At 42.5% G+C, this 18,010-nt stretch overlaps 1 long non-coding RNA gene across 1 annotated transcript in view; it reads right to left on the reverse strand.

The window, feature by feature from the left end:
• Positions 1–1,008: 1,008 nt before the first annotated feature.
• The window catches only part of LOC105855976 (uncharacterized), a 36,737-nt gene continuing 19,735 nt past the window's right edge, over positions 1,009–18,010 (reverse strand). The window contains exons 4-5 of the long non-coding RNA XR_012922182.1: positions 1,571–1,647; positions 1,009–1,290 (exon numbers count right to left, since the gene is read on the reverse strand). This is a non-coding gene — a long non-coding RNA (uncharacterized LOC105855976). The remainder of the gene's footprint in view (positions 1,291–1,570; positions 1,648–18,010) is intronic.

Raw genomic sequence — 18,010 nt, forward strand, 5'->3', positions numbered from 1 at the left:
CTAACGGGTACAAAGTACGCTATCTGGGTGATCGACATACTTATAACTTTGACTCAAGTCATACAAAAGCAATCCATGTAACCAAAACATTTGTACTCCCGTAATATTCTGGAAAAAAATAAGACAGAATTAAATCTCTAATCCCAACCTCACCTCTGTGGATTTTGCCTTTCCTGTTCAGCCCCTAATCCCTTGCCAGATTTGGAATTATAGGGATCTCCATTAAATGGGATTCTCATCTAAAAGCTTCACTTTGAACCTTTCCAAAGTGCATATAATAGGTATCCCATCTGCAGACTTCCTATTTTAATAGCCTTGCTTGGTTTTGTTAATGGAGCCTATAACTGGGTTTAAATCTATCACTTATTGTTCTTTGGTTGTTTTAAAATTATTTCTGTACTTCCAGAGTTCTTTTTCCTGCCTGTTCTTACACAGATGGAGAAATAGCTATTACTATGGCCAAGTAAGACAGGCCACACACTGAAATGTTTACACTCTACCTGCCCAGAATCCCTGACTCAACCATCTGACTTAGCTACTAGACAAAAGAAACCAATAACTAATTTCATTGCTTGAATCATTTATTTCCTACTTTTGCAAAGTGGGTCATACAGAATATGTGGCCTTTGGTTGACCACGGGAGGGCAGCTTCTGTTGATCTGATGTCTTTCAAATGCCCTCTAGTGGTTGAAGACCCACATGGGCTCCACTCTCCCTCATGTGAGACACCAGGGGCTCAGTGGAAGAGCTAGGAGAGCCACCCACTGAAAACTTGCAGCTAAAGGATCCACGTGCATACTAAGGAATTCAGCCCTCTCCTTTGCTCCCTTGACCCAGTAAGCTATCTCCCCAGTAGCAGATACAGGGCATAGTATTCACTGTTCTGTAGCCTTCAGAGTAACTACCTTTGAACGCCCCCTGTATGGCACACACTTAGGATTGCATCGTCTACATGATCTTTGTGTTAGTTTCCTAGGATGGCCATAACAAAGTACCATAACCCGAGTAGCTTAACAACAACAGAAATTTATTCTCTTACAGCTGTGGAGACCAAAACTTCAAAATCAAGGTGTTTGAAGGTCCATGCTCTCTCTCTGATGTCTCTAGAGGAGGATCCTTCTTGCCTTTTCCAGCTTCTGGTAGCCCAGGCAGTCCTTGCCTTGTGGCAGCATCACTCCAATGTCTGCCTTCATTTTCATGCAGTTGTCTGCCCTCTGTGTGTCTTCACATGGCACCCTCCTCTGTGTATATGTCTGTGTCCAGATTTCCCTCTTCTCATAAGGATGTCAGCTGTATGGGATGAGGGCCCACCCTAATGACCTCATCTTAAGTTGATTGCATCTGTGAAGACCCTATTTCCAAATAAGGCCACATCCATAGAGACTGGGGGTTGGGACTGCAACGTATCTTTTTGGGAAATACAATTTAACCCATAATCACCTTATAACAGTCCTTTGAAGTATAGGTACTGTTGTCTTCATCTGAGATGAAGACAGGATAACCTTGTGCCCCAGAGTGAAACAGCTGAGAAATGGCAGCGCAGTGCTGTTGGTACCAAAGGCCAACTCACCTCCATTGTCCTTCGTAGCTAGATCTGCGAGCAGGGGCCTGGTGACTAAGGGTGCTACTGTCAATCTCATGAGGAACCTATGAAGGAAATCACAAGGACCAGAAAGAACATTCATGTGCTACAGAATTACAGACAAAATACCGAGGGCTACCGTTCACCAAGTTCTGAGTCCTGTTTTATGTCCTTTAACTTCCACAGCGACACTGACAGATATATTCTTATTTATACCCATTTCACAAATGAGAAAACTGAGGCAGACTGGTTGTGTAAATTTCCCCATATTGCACTGCTGATAAGTGGGTTAGCCAGGATTCAAATCCAGCCAGCCTGAGACTAGAAACTGACCATCTGTCGTAATGCCTGGGTTTGAATTTCCTGACATTCTTCTTGCCTGGTCCTCTAAAGTAATTGTTCTGTATGTATTAGCTGTGTGTCTTGTCTAAAATGTAAGCTTGAAATACAACCTTGTAGAGAGCAGAACTGATGCCTTATTCTACTATGTGCCCTTCACGACTCTGGGTGCTGATCATATCTGTAGCTTTTGGAAGAAACAGCTCTGGGGCACAACTGGGGCCACCTTAGCAGTGCTGCTAAAATGGATTAGCCTAAGTGCTGGGTCCTCACCTAAGTGTCCTGGCAAAAGGCCCTTCCCACTTCATCATCTAACAATGAACATTTCTATCCACCTTAGAAATAAGTACAAACCCGAGAGTGGAAGAAAGTCAGAATAATGCCCCTTTAAGGTGCGGTTAAACTTGACACATCTGAACGAATCTGCCTCTGGGAAGTGCTTTCTCCCCAGTGAAATCCTCTGAAGACATGTTTAGCTGTTCTGCTCCAAGGTCTGTGTCCTGGGGGCAGGGGTCAACTCCCTTATTTAATAGCATCTCTTACACAAAGATGCAAATCCCTAGGTCTGGCATTACCACTAGCTCCTACAAGGGGCCTGAAACTCATTTGAAAAGAGTGAATAAAGGGGTGAGATGCAGCAGATAATGGGTTTTGCATCTTCTCTGTGAAAATTCTAAATAATCTAGGAAGAAATTCTGCCAGTCTCATTTTTGGAGGTCTTAGAAATCACACTGTTCAACTCTTCCACTGGGCTGCCTTGGGCCTTGGAAAACAGCCAGCTTCTCTCGGCTAAAGTGTGTTTGCAACTTCAACCCTGGGTGCCCGTGGAAGAGGAGAATGGCCTGCTCAGTGCTATATGTGGATGTGTAAATTACAGCAGATGATGCACTTAGCAATTATGTTCTTTGCATACATAAGCAGGAACAACAGCTCCCAAACTGCCAATATCCTTCTCGATTCTCACAGAATGACTATGTGTCACACGGTCACGCAGCAGGGGGCCTGGAAATGAGATGAAGGAATGGCACAGTATGAAGTTTCAATTTTGGAGAAGCACCCCTCCTGCGGTCGCGAACAAGCAAACAAGAAAAGCCTTGGAAGGTGTGATGGCCTGGCTGCGTGCCCCGGCCCTCCAGAGCGTTGGACACTGCGTGGAGAGGAAAAGGAGGACGGGACGGGGCAGTGGCTTGGGAACTGCCACCCCTGGCGCAGTGGCAGGGCCGTGTGGACCAGCCAGGGTATGCTGCTAACTAGTGTGAACTTAGTGGAAGGTTTTAATGAAACAGCCAGAGCTACATCACAAATCCAGATACCTGCGTGGGACAGGCAGCTAGTGTAAACAAGGAAAGCGGGCCTGCTAGGGGTGCCGGAAACTCCAGAGAGTGTGTGTGCTCTGTCACCCCTTCTGAAGATCTCAGGCAAGTGTGGCTATCCTACTTCTTCAGGAAAAGCTGAAAATCCTTGTGCCTCGGGAGAGGGGTATGTGCAGAGGTGTGTAGGGGTGAGAGAGAGAAGAGACCTCTCCCAGCCTATAACTGTTGGCAACAAATTATTTCAAAACACCGTCTTTTCAGACAAGATTTATTAGTTATCTGTGTACCAAAGGACCCCAAAAGTAGTGGCTTAAAACAGCCATTTTATTCTGTTCATGACTTGCGGTTCAGAAATTTGGAAAGAGTTCTGCCGAGTGACTCGCTTCTGCCCCACCTGGCATCAGCTGGGTGGATCCACTTCCAAACTGGATTATTCATCCCCACATAGCTGACACCTTTGTACCTACACTCTTTTGCGACCTCCCCCTACCTGCCTTGTCTCTGCGTGATGTCTCATCCTCCACCCTTTCTCCTTGTTCTTGCCCACTTCACAGCATGGTGATCTCAAGAAGCTGCACATTTTACGTGGCAACTGGCTTCCAAGAGACAGAAAGTAGAAGCTTCCAGGCCAGTTAAGGACCATGCTCGGACTGGTCACAGCCTCACTTTCATCCTATGCTATTGGGCAAACCAGGGGTCCTCAAACTTTTTAAACAGGGGTCCAGTTCACTGTCCCTCAGACCGTTGGAGGACCAGACTATGGTTTTAAAAACACTGTGAACAAATTCCTATGCACACTGCACACATCTTATTTTGAAGTAAAAAAACAAACGGGCAAAAACACCCGCATGCCACCCGCAGGCAGTAGTTTAAGGATGCCTGGGTCAAACAGTCACAGTGCCCACCTCGCCTTATGGAGGCAGAGAAATCAACTCGATCCTTTGATTCAGAATGGCAGGGGCACAACACACAAGAGCACGTCGGGTAAGAGATGTGGTTGCATGCACCTCTGGAAAATGCATTCTGCCCCAAGGTCAAATAGAACACATATGCGCTGAACGTGACCTGAGTCCAGCAGTTTATAATCATTGCATTAAAGGGCATTTTCCGGGTTGGCATTGCAGTTAAGACTATGTGTTTGGAGCCAGACTGCCTACTTTCCAATCCTGACTCTGCTGCTTACTATCTGAGGCATCTCGCTCGGGCAATTTACTTAACTTCTCTGCATCTCAGTTTCTTCTTCTTTAGTAATGATATTATTGTACCTATCTCAGAGAGATTTTATTAGATTAAAGGAGTTAATACTTGTAAAGTGATTAGAACAGAGTAAGTGCTCTGTAAGTAAAAGACCCTGTATTCCTTTGCTAAGGCTGCCGTAATAAAGTACCATGAACTGGGTGGCTTAAACAACAGAAACGGATTTTCTCACAGTTCTGAAGGCCAGAAATCCAAAATTAAGGTGTTGGCAGAGTTGGTTCTTCCTAAGGCCCACAGCAAGAGGAGGGTGTGCTCTTTTTTTTTCTCTCCTGGGCTTGTAGGTGGCCCTCTTCTCCACCATCTTCCCTTCTGTGTGTGTCTTTCTCTGTCCAAATTTCCCAGGACACCAGTCGTACTGGACAAGAGCTCACCTAATAACCTCATTTTAACTTGATTACTTCTGTAAAGACCCTGTCTACAAAGGAGATTACATTCTGAAGCACTAGAGCTTAGGACTCAGTATACTTTTTTCTTGAGGGACAAAATCCAACCCATAATAGATAGGATGGCTTGGATTCATTCATGCAATAGATATTTCTGGTATGGCTATCAGATATATACAGAATAATCATATGTACTAGAGAGATGCATATATATATATATGCATTTAGGTTCTCAAGGAGCTTGGAGAGACAGTACACACAAAACATTTACTAGCAGTACAAAAGTGTAAAGGATCAAATACCATGAGAATGACAATGACCGTAAGTATGTACACTAGTGAAATCTGGAGGGGAGAGATCCTGGGTCCAATGCCCCCAAGGTGAGGCCTAAAACTGGGGTACAGCTAGACTTACCAGATTTCCCCTGATGCCCTGCTCTTGTTGACCACACTTGGCTGTTTGACCTTTTGGCTGTAACATGGGTATTGCTTGACTTCGCCAGAATTCAAGCTCAGCTCTGGCAAGGACAACTCTCAGGGCCTTCTCACCAACTGCGGTTACTGAGCCTGCAGTCTGACTCAGACACTGCCCTCTAGACCAAAGATGAGTCTTCATGCCTAATCACACATCCCCAGATGTGAACCTCAACCTGTTCTGCTGAGGGTCCATCTGTCAACAGTCTTAGAAACAGGAGTGCTAGGCAAGACAGTGCAGATGAGATGCACTTCTAAGTAGATCCTAAAGATAGTGGAAGAATTCCTCAGAGGCTGGGAATGAGATCCCCAGTTGAGGGGGCATGTAAATGCTCAGAGGCAAGGCAGTGCGTACTCAGGGGATATGGTAAAGTGTGCTTGGCTGACTGAAAGGAAGGCTTTTTCTGGAAGCAGAGGAAGGCATAAGAATAGAAAGGTCTGCCTGACTCCTCTGACTCTTCTTTAATATCTCTTACACTAAGTCTTTGCCTCACTATTCTTCCTTCTCCACCTGCTCTCTACATACACCCAACAATGGCTACTATAAAGACAAACTTTGCATATAATCAGTCCTTAAGAACCAGAGCTAAAGGCTGAGAAGCTCAAGCAAAGTTCTATGGTCTGAATGTTTGTGTCACCCCCAAATTCATATGTTGAAGCTCTGATCCACGATATTTGGAGGCAAGGCTTTTGGGAGGTAGTTAGATCATGGGGGTGGAGCTGTTTGTAGTGCCCTTACAAACAGCCATGAGAGAGCCTGCTTCCTTTCTCTCTTCTCTCTGCCACATGAGAATATACATTAATAGCAAGATGACAGCCAACTGTAAACCAAGCAGTGGGTTCACCAGAACCTGACCATACTTACCTTGGACTTCCCAGCCCCCAGAACTGTAAGGAATAAATTTCTGTTGTTTAAGCCAGTCTATCTATGGTAATTTGTGATAGCAGCCTGAACCATTTGAGAATAACCACTCTATGCATGACTCACCATGTACCTCTGGCAACAGTGAAGGGGCTTCCAGAATTATAGGAAAAGTGCCTACTGTTTTTCTGTTAGATGTTTTGATGTCTCTGTAGCATAATGCTAAGGGCATTCTACCCTTGTCTTAATGGCAACTGAGCCACTAGTATGATACTGAGCAGATACACAGTGAGAGTGAGCTAAACACTGCATGCTGCCTTCTCTCCAATTCCATGGCTTCTCATTTATTAAGCATCCAGACAATGTCCATCTCTCCTGTTTCCCCCATTACCTCTGAAGGCAAAGTGAGAATAGAATGGCAAAGTGGCTATGAATTCAAACCCCAAACCAGACTGCCTGAGTCCAAATTCTGAGTACATGTCTTATCAGCTCTGAGACTTTCAGTAAGTTATTTAACCTTCTAGGTCTCTGTTCCCACATCTGTAAAGCAGAGACAATGATTGTATATGTACCTTGTGAATTAAATCTGGGAAATCTGGAAATCCCAGAGAACAGTATAAAAGCACATAAGAAGCACCATGTAAATATTATAATAGTTCTTGTTAATATTGGCTGCATGAATGTGTAAACTACACACAGTTTAAAGCAAGCTTGAAAACCTCAAGAGTCTGAGAATTCTTTAGGGAGAGTAGCCTCCAACCATGCAGAAAACCAGGACTAACAACACATAGTAATCAGCTTCTCATGTAATTTCCCCAAAGGAATACACTTTGGGATGTACAAAGATGAAATGATACCTGCCTTGCTCCCTAACAAAGAAAAGAATGAGGATTTAGTAGGGGAATAGGCAAGATAAGGACCCCAACTTTAAGAGCTCTATGATCCCAGGTTAAATCAGTGAGCAGCAGGCTCCTCTAGTCATCAAATTTCATTTTCCCCTCCTTCCACCTCTGAGTCCACCCCCACCCTTTCCAAAAAAAGTAAAATCAGGGATTATACAAATAGGCTCAAGAAATGCAGCTGTGAAGACTTCTAGCACCTGAGCATTACCTTCCTACTGTTGTCTCTCCACCTTGAATTAGATGTAGCATATATCTATAGACATAAAATGTTTATCTCTGTATCATATTTAAATATATAAAAGTATACTGGCACACATACACACATGTACACGGGTATACTATTTTGGGTGTGCTTCTTAACACCTTCCTTATTTGTCCAGACTGCCTGCCTTACCCTGTCAAATGATGCTTTAAAAAAACAAACAAACAAACAAAAAAAAAAAACACCATAATTCAGCAGCAAACTTGACGTAGTCTAGAATTACTGATAATGTAGATCTTAAATTAAGCCATGGAAAGAAGATACTGAGATAATGTACAACACATTCAAGATAAAGCAAATAGAAATCCACCAATAAAACTTTATTTTCTAAATCCCTAGAATGGAGGTGGGAGTATCTTAGAGACTGTTACCTAGCGAACAAAGGAAATCAGAGCTAGACAGGGCAGCACAATGGCTTGGCCCTGTGGGGTTTGTGGAAAAGGGCATAGTTTTAACCTCCTATACCACTTCTTTGGCCCTTGGCATCCCATTTCTTTTCATCACCACTGCAGACCTGAGAAAAAGATCTTGGCTTAAGTTGCATGTGTAAATGAATTTGTAGGTCTCAACCCGGCTCTTGTGGCTGAGTGTAGCACTGCATAATTTGACACGATTCAGCCTGATTGACAGTGGGAAGCAGACTGCAAGATCTCACGGGTCAGGACAGAAAAGGGGCTTGGCAGAAGGGCCCAAGAGCATGCTGGGGAGCAGCCTGCACTCGACTGAGCACCTGCCTCCCCACCCCCAGATGAAAGGGAGCAAGAGTCTACTAAGCTCATTCAAGAGGCCTTGGGCTATCCACAGAGCAACCAAGGGAAAAGCTCGCTGCAGCAGGTCAAACGAGGTCTTCGATGGCTGATCAAACTCGAGCAGGGGGAGCATCCCCCAGAGAGGAAAAGCCCACAGAGAGATGGGCCTTCATTGAAGTCTGCTCACAGACAGGAAACCATGAGAGTTCTGACAGCCCCAAAGATCCTATTTCATGAGCACCTTTCACCGCCAGCCCATTTTTGTTCTGATTGGAGCCATCTGTGCAGCCCCATCCATACTTTCTCCAACCCTGTCATTCGCCTCCAAAAGCCTAATGATTTTTAGGGTAGATTGAATTTATTGGCAGACATCCTTGCCACTGAGCTTTCCAAAGTCATTATCATTTGACAGATACTGCATGCTCAATTAGCAGATGTCACTGGGTACCTGTTCTCTGAATTTGGTCGCACATCACCTTTCTCCACCATGATCATGTACTCTGGAAGGTAACCTTATCTCTGGCTCAATAATAAATATTTACTAGTCTAAGGCACTCCTGGAAAGCTATTTATTTAGGGGAGGACCTGGCACCCAGTCCTGACCAGTGGGATATAAGAGGAAGTATTCTGGATTGATTGGAAAGAGGTTTCCAGACGTATAGGAAGAGTGTCGCTTGCTCTTCTGTTGGAGGTGGCCATGCCTGTGTAACTGGACGTTGAGACAAGACTACCTGAGATGCCAGGGTGCTACAGAGCAGACATGCAGCAAAGGCGAGCTGACCTCCCCTTATGCCATACTTCCAAAGGGTCTTGCAAAAACCAGCTCCACAACTCTTGGGGTAAGATGTGAAGGGAACGGAGTATTTTTGAGATAACATTAATATTTCTTTAGAAAGGGTTGTTACCATGCTGTGCTTCCTCCTCCCTCCAGAGGAAACAGGGAGGGGTAGGAACTGCCACACCTTAAGCTTGGAGAGGCTGGACTCCGTGCATAGTCCCTGCATTTGGGAGAAGCTGCAGAACTGGGGTTGCCTCTCGCCTCTAGGCAGCAGTCTCAAACCTTTTTGGCACCAGGGACCAGTTTCATGGAAGACAATTTTTCCATGGATTAGAGGTGGGAGAGGCATGGAGGGGATGGTCTCAGGATGCTTCAAGCGCGTTACATTTATTGTGCACTTTATTTCTATTACATTATAATATATGATGAAATAATTATAACACTCACCATAATGCAGAATCTAATGCCATTGCTGATCTCACAGGAGGTAGAGCTCAGGAGGTGAGGTGAGAGATGGGAGCGGCTGTAGATACAGATGAAGCTTTGCTCACTTGCCTACCTCTCACCTCCTGCTGTGCAGCCTGGTTCCTAACAGGCCACTGGTACTGGTCTGTAGCCTGGGGGTTACAGACCACAGCTCTAGAGGATATGAGAAGGGCTAACAGGCCCAGTGGAGCCAAGCCAGAGCTGGCACTTTGAGGTTGATCTGTACTCCCAGAGTCTATCAGGGTGAATGAGACGTGGTTCCCAAGTACTAGCCATGGGCCACTCAGAGGAGAGACAACCCGGGGTCATCACAGGCCACCTTGAGGGGCAGAGGGAGCCCAACAGCAATGCCCCAGAGGTGAACTTTAGTCTCCTGGGGCTGAGGAAGGAGTCCTGACTGACCATCCAAACAAGGGATGTATCTACCACATTAGGAAAACTGTAGGTGAGTGACCCCATTGATGGAAATGTCTTATCAGCCCACAAAAGTGCCCCAGATGAGTCGGTTTCAGACAACACTAAGAAATAAATAAAAGCAATAGACACATAAGCAAACATATAAATAGATATAAGACCTTTCCTGTCCCCCTACTACTCCTCTAGGACCTACTCCTCTTCCACTCCTCTAGCAAGTAGGGAGGTTGGCCACCACAGCCTCCCGGTGTGCCAAGAGAGGGCCGAGAGAGCAGCCCACCACAAGGGCAAGCAAGGGAGGGCAACACCACCTGTCTTTGGAGAATTTTAGAAAAATAGCAATGCTGACTAAAAGTCAGTCTGTTTTTACCATGCATCGGCAATTCTAAACAATGCCAGTGATAAAATACCCTCCCCAGGGGGCAGGCTACACTCCATAGCCACCCACCCCTGCCCCACAACTTTCCTCCTCACTGCAGGATCCCAGTCCAAAGCTGGCATGGGCAGGGCAGTGGGGGGAGAAAATCTTATACCACATCAAATTAAGAGGTTGGGATGATATCCTCTACTTGGCCATTCTTATTATCAAATTAAGATTGTGTTTGCAGGCTGGGCATGGTGGCTCACTCCTGTAATCCTAGCATTTTGGGAGGCCAAGGTGGGAGGATCACTTGAGGTCAGGAGTTTCAAGACTAGCCTGAGCGAGAGTGAGACCCCATCTTTTCTAAAAAAAAAAAAAAAAAAAAAAATTAGACAGGCGTGGTGGCATGCGCCTATAGTCCCAGCTCCTTGGAAGGCTGATGCAGGAGGATCGCTTGATCCTAGGAGTTTGAGGCTGCTGGGAGCTAGGTTGACGCCACTGCACTATAGCCTGGGCAACAGAGTGAGACTGTCTCAAAAAAAATTAAAAAAAGATTGTGTTTGTAGCTTAGCATGATTGTAGGCTTATCTATTAACTAAGAGCAAGTAGAAGTTTATGAACCTGCTGGGGGTTTCATCTAGGGATTGGCAAAAATTACTCTGAATAAGGTTTGAAGGGGCAGGGAGAGGTAAAGAGAAAACAGTTGCATTTTGATTGCTCCTGAGTTGTGCTTGTTCAACATAGTACCTGTTCAACAAAGCACACACAAGCTTTCTGCAACTAACAGGGTGATCAGACTTAGGACAAGCCAACGAGCTGAGGATGGCCAAGGAGAGATAAAGAAGGACTTGAGTCCTTGGTAATGTCGTATCAACCCCAAAACTTCTGTATCATAGGAATCTTAAGTGGGACAATAAATTGTTTAAGCCATTTGGGGTTGTTTTTATTTCTGTTACTTGACATAAAAGACACTAAGGTAGACAGGAGGCAACGTAAGTTGTTTGCCATCAAGAAGTTTAAAATTTAATTAAGTCAGGTATGGGCAGACTGAAATTTTCTGAGGTGAATTTCACATTTAATTCAAGTACTGATACCAGCCAATCATTTATTATACAGACAGGAAAAAAAAGAAAACAGAACTGAACAGAAGCTCCTTGGAGAAGGGCAAGAAAGTTTGCTTCCCATGTACAAGCCTAACTGGTTGTCTCAGTATAGGAAATAAAAATCAAAATTTCCAACTCAGTATGCACTTCAAGGCCACCTTAAATAAGTCATAAAACAGGGCAAATGCAGGAGTCACCAGGTCCTTGGACACATAACTGCCTTTCACCTTCTCCTCGTCCCTCTCCCAACACCTCAGACCAAGCCTGTTTATGCTCAAGTGAGTTGTCAATCATCTCACAAACTCCTGTGGAGAATCTTGGACTTTTGACACTGTGCTAACCACTGGGTCAGATATCTGGATACAACAGTTTCTCAGGAGTGCCTGCAGAGGAGGAAATTGAGCTTCAAAATGACTAAGAGAAATTCAAAGCAAGCTCAGTTCAACTTGAAAGTTTATAATCTTTCTACTTTGCTACTCAGCTTCTTAGAAGTATAGAAACATAAGAAACATGGTTCCTCCTTAAATGAGCTCATAGTCAACTTATATTTAATACTATGTATGGAACAAATAAGGGAAGATAGAGAAATTTATAAGTGATGAGCATTGCTACACGTGCTGGGAGATAAAGAAACCAGATGCCCACGCGGGGAAGGTAAGCATCCGTGATACTAGAAAAACTTGTTTAGTTCCCCGGACAAACACTTCTGGGTTTCAGCTTCTATAAACTAATTCATTATCAGAGCAAAATTTTAGCAATATAGTAATATAAATGTCATTGACTCCCCAACAGGTCTGTTTTCAAGGGCCATTTTACAGTAAGCCCTGCAAATAGAGCTCCCTTGATGGTTCTCATTTTTTTCCTTCCAGTGACATTTCTGTTTTGATAGAAGTAAGTTCTCATGGAAGAATTTATAGGCAGTAGATAAGATGAGCCACTTTCAAACAGGGGCCTTTCCTGGTATCTCCCGATATGGATATAGACTTAGCTTATTTATTCCCAAGCTTCTTTATTGGGGAAAGAAAATGTGTTAAAGAATATAGTGAACCATTTTGGTGTTTTTCTGGAGAGAGTAAAGTGAAATGGAAATGGTGTAACTGTTTACATTTACTTTCAACTCATTTTTGGGCTAATTATCAGAATGTGGATTACCCAGGATTTTATTTTATTTTATTTTACCTTTCAGAGTATATTTTCTACCAGTGATCTTTTTGTGCATATGTATTTGTGATAAGAACACTTAAGATCTCCTGCTGTAGTTTAGATATTTGACCGTGGAAACCTCATGTTGAAATTTGATCCCCGGTATTAGAAGTGGGGCCTAGTGGCAGGTGTTTTGGTCATTGGAGTGGAACCCTGGTGAATGGCTTGGTGCCCTCCTCCAGGTAATGAGTTCTCACTCTCTTAGTTGATCAGAGAGCTGGTTGTTTTAAAAACACGTGGCTTCTCTCTCTTGCTTACTTCTCTCTCTCTCTCTCTCTCTCTCTCTCTCTCACCATGTGATCTGCCATGCCTGCTCCCCTTCCCCTTCTGCCAGTGGAAGTGACATGAGGCCCTCCCCAAAGCAGCAGATGCTGGCATCTTGCTTCTCTATCTTGTGAGCCAAACAAACCTCATTTCTTTATAAATTACCTAGCCTCAGGTATTCCTTTATAGGAATGCAAATGGAGGAAGACATCTACCTTCTTCACAAATCTTAAATTATCCAAACAGCATTGTTAATTATAGGCACTATGCTATAGAGTAGATCTGTAAGGCTTTTTATTCTTGTACAATACCTAGGATTCTTAGCTGTTCTTTCTCTTGCCTGAGAGTATTTGCACTAAGAGAAAAACATGGCAGAGATTTGACATTCTTATTATTTCATTGCCTAGCATATAAATATAGAATAATATGAATAAAGATTTGGTAGAAAGGCAGAAGAAGCCATTTTGTATTATCTATACTACCTTCTAGTTATTCTTTTCCCGTGTTTTCATCATATATATGTTCAAGAGTTGTGTGTGTTCAGAACAATCTCAATCCATTCTACTCAAAAGACAAACATGTATTGACCTGTGTTGCCCTTCAGAGAATCAAAGTATCTCAGAGTTTAGAAGGACCATAGGAAATTTTCCCAAACTCCAAATAAGTACCTAGGTATTTTCCACTCCTAATCTTTGCTTGAAAACTTCCAGTTACTAAAGAAGCCATATTTTTGTTGGTGGTGGAAAGGAGAATTGCTCTAATAATGAGAAATAACAAAATGTTTCCTTTTGTACTTTAGCGATTGGACCCGTGCTTCTGCCTTCTTTTCCATGACAAACTTTCAGATACTTAAAAGATAAATATCATGTCTTCTTCTAAATCTTTTATTTCCCAAGATAAACATATTCTATCAGGAAAACCATTTTATTCTTCTGCCATGTTTCTGTCCTGGTCCATAAAATAGGAATTTTCCCCTTCCAGCAGTATTGGGAAGGAATGTTTCACTTGTTCCTGGTCTGTTCTCCTCATTCTTCCCAAGAGCCGAGGACCACCTTTTCTAACTGGGAGATGGATAAATTCCTGAACATGTGAGGCTGAGCCCCTGACCAGCGATTTTTCATCTGCAGAGAGAGAAATGTGTTCTCCCCTGCTCCCCCTTTCAGGTGGTGAGAAGACCTGGCCAGGGCCTGGTACTGCCCTCTAGAGGCATGGCTGTGCACGTTCTCTGTCCTTGCTCTTGGTGTTCCACAGATCCAAGGCAGACCACAGAAGCTCCTGGAAATGGGCTGGGTTAATGTCTTTTCTGTAGGTTCCATCCTGGCAAGCATAGCTCCTAGAATCTAGATACTTCAGGTCTGAGCCATATCCATAACTCCAGTTTTTCCAACAATAAAGGTGATAGTTTTAGTTGTTTATATTTCTCAATTACTTCCAAACTTAAATGGGGAAAGACTGCAATCATTACCCATAGAGGAATACTCACCCAAACATATTGTTATACCACATATGTCATGGTTCCTAGCCTTTTGAACATTTTCCAGTGGTCAAAGTCCCATCCAAATGTGTTTTCCAGTTCTGTTTCCAACCAAACAGAACTAATAAAGTGTAGACTGATAATATAGAAAGTTCCCTGTGCCCTTAACAGTAAAGCTTGGTAATGGAACACCTGAGTCATAGATACCTTAACTATACAGAGCCCAGGTACTTTATAAAAGTATAATATTTCACTTTACTAGAGTCTCCCACAGAAAACTGGGAAAATAGCTTCTTTGGAAACCCAGTGGGCTAGGTTTACTCCCTGCCCAGCCCCTCTTTCATTTCAAAAAGCCAGGCACTAACAGGGCTTTTGGTCTCCACTGTAGAGACCTATACCCAGGAGAGCCATAGTACGATCATCCATGAATGAGACCCACACAAGGGAAGGAGCAGACTATGGCATTCTGTCATCTTCATTTCTTGGGAGCTGGCTCTATGGTTCTTCCTGATTCCAGAGAATTGGAGGAAGGTATTTCATTTAGTTTCCAAACTACAGGGAATTGAAATTTGGATGTGATCTTGTGGGCTATCAATCTCATTCTGTTTCCTGGGCTCACTGCGCCATGATGCAAGGTCAGCCATCTATGCCCAGGAAATTGGTCTTTTCCGTCACTTGATTAAAATACATTTTGTAGAAAATTCATGCTGGGTGTCCTCTACTCCCTGGCACAATTTTGAGAGAGGAGCCAGCACCAGAGTATATCCTGCCCAAAGGCCCAAATGCCCCTGCATCTTTACATTCCAGGGGAGCCACCAATATCCCACCATATCAATGCAGAGGGCTGAAGTATCATAACACCAGCTAGACCCAATGGTGCAGCTGTGACCCCAGCACCTGAGCCCATGAAGTGCTGTACACACAGCAGAACAGCCATTCCAGCACAGTAGAGAGGCTGCACCCAAGACAGAGGGAACTGACATATGTGTTCTCCCCAGAGCATAAGAACTGCCCACCTGGGGCCCACTACTGCCACCAGCAGCCCCATTTCCTCCAGCAGCAGAGCTACCACATACCCATGTATGCCACCCAGAGGTCCAAAGATAAGCCCTCTTGAGGCCTGATGCTGGACACTCTAAATGACACACCCTTCCAGCAGCAGAGCCACTGCATGCATGTGCACTTCACCCTGAGGCCTGGGGACTGGCCTGCCAGAAACCCACAACCCCAGCAAAGCTGCACCACAGCCTCCACAAACAACTGCAACCTAAGCCATTGAAGTACTTGCAGAGACCACTAGCATTAATTATAGCCAAATAAAATATACAGAGTCTATACTACTGCAGCCACTCAGAAACAAAGCCAAAAGCCCCCTACCCAACTGACACTATAGGACATGTCTATAGGAAAAAGTCTTTGTCTACAAAAGCTACTCCAGAAAAAATTGGAAGAAGTGACTGTTCCACCAGATGTGTATATGGCATGTAGAAACACAAGAAACATGAAAAGCAAGGAAACATGGCACCTTCAAAGGAATATAACACTTCTCCTTCAACAGACCCCCAAAGAAAAGGAAATCTATGAAATGCCTGAGAGAGATTCAAAATAATGATCTTAAGGAAACTCACTGAGATACAAGAGAATACAGATAATTCAACAAAATCAAGAAAACAATTCATGATCTAAATAAATTCAACAGATATATACCATAAAGAACCAACGGAAAATCTTGGAACTGAAGAATTTAATGAATGAAATAAAAACTATAATTAAGAGGTTAAATGGTAGACTAGATAAAGCATAAGAAAGAATTTCTAAACTTAAAGACCAGTTTTTTGGAATAAACCAGTGAGGGGGGGTGGTGGAGAGAGAGACAGAAAGGGAGAGAAAGGGACTTTCTTCATTCTTTGAAAAAACAACGAAGCCTTCAGAACACATGGGACAATATTAAGAGGAAAAACTATTCACATTATGGAAGTTTTAGAAAAAGAATAAATGCAAAAGGGCATAGAAAGTCTATTTAATGAATTATAGCTGAAAACATCTCAAATTTTGGGGAGAGACATGAACATCCAGATATAGGAAGCTCAAAAATCCCCAAATAGATTCAACCAAAAAAGGACCTCTCCAAAGCATATTATAATCAAACTGTCAAAAGTTAAAGATAAAGAGAGAACTCTAAAAACAACAAAATAAAAGCATCAAGTCACATATAAAGGAATCCACATCAGAATAACATTAGATTTCTCAGCAGAAACATTACAGACCAGGAAGAATATAAGATATGTTTAAAAAGCTGAAAGAAAAAAAAAATGTCAGACAGGAATACTATAGCCAGCACAACTATCCTTTAGAAATAAAGGAGAAATTCCCAGATAAGAAAAGACTGAGGAATTCACCACCACTAGACTGGCCATATAAAAAATACTTAAGAGTTGTACATCTGGAAGTAAAAGGATAATATCTACCATCATGAAAACACACAAAAGTATAAAACAAACCAGTAGAGTAGATACACCAGTGAAAAAAAGAAATCAAATGTTATTGCTACAAAAAACCCCACCAAACCCCAAAGTAAACAATAAAAGAGGAAGAAAGGAACAAAGGATGTATAAGACAAACAGAAAACAATTAACAAAATGATAGGAGCAAGTCCTTATCTATTAATAACAACCTTAAATGTAAACAGTTTGAATTTACAATGAAAAGATATAGACTGGCTGAATGGATTTTTTTAAAAAAGACTCAAGTATATGCTGACAACAAGAAACTCACTTCACCTGTAAAAACACACATAGACTAAAAGTTAAGGGATGGAAAAAGATATTCCATGCAAATGGAAACCAAAAACAAACAGAAGTAACTATACTTTATCAAATAAAATAGACTTTTAGTCAAAAAACATTAAAAGAAACAAAGAAGGTCATTACATAATGATAAAGGGATTAATTCAGCAATAGATATAATGATTATAAATATTTATGCATCCAACACCAGCACCCAGTATAAAGCAAATATTCTTAGAGCTGGAGATAGACCACAATACAATAGTACTTGGGAACATCAACACCCCACTCTCAGCATTAGACAGAAAACCAACCAACAAAGAAACATCAGACTTAAACTGCACTATAAACCAAGTGAACCCAAAAAATATTTACAGAACATTTCATCTAACAGCTGCAGAGTACACATTTTTTTCTCAACAGCACATGAGCTTTCTCCAGGATAAATTATGTTAGGCCACAAAATAAGTCTCAACAAATCTTAAATAATTAAAATCAAGTATCTTTTTAGACCACAGTGTGATAAAACTAGAAATCAATAACAAGAAGAACTTTGGTAACTGTACAAATATATGAAAATTAAGCAAAAAGCTTCCAGATATTCAATAAAATTCAACATTTCTACATGATAAAAACTCACAAGAAATTAGGTAGAGAAGGAATATACCTCAACACTATAAAGGCCATGTATGACAAATTTACAGCTAACATCATACTGAATGGAGAAAAGCTGAAAGCTCTTCCTCTAAGAATTGGAACAAGACAAGGATGCCCACTTTTACCACTCTTATTCAACACAGTACTGGAAGTCTTAGCCAGAGCAATTAGGCAAGAGAAAGAAATAAAGGGCATCCAAATTGTCCCTCTTTGCAGATGACATGATCTTATACACAGAAAAACTAAAAAATTCTGGCAAAAAAAAAATCTTAGAACTGATAAAGGAATTCAGTAAAATTGCAGGATATAAAATAAACATAGAAAAATCAGTAGCATTTCTATCTACCAATAACAAACTAGCT

Source organism: Microcebus murinus, chromosome 12 (assembly GCF_040939455.1).
Source record: "Microcebus murinus isolate Inina chromosome 12, M.murinus_Inina_mat1.0, whole genome shotgun sequence".
NCBI classification, from domain to species: domain Eukaryota; kingdom Metazoa; phylum Chordata; class Mammalia; order Primates; family Cheirogaleidae; genus Microcebus; species Microcebus murinus.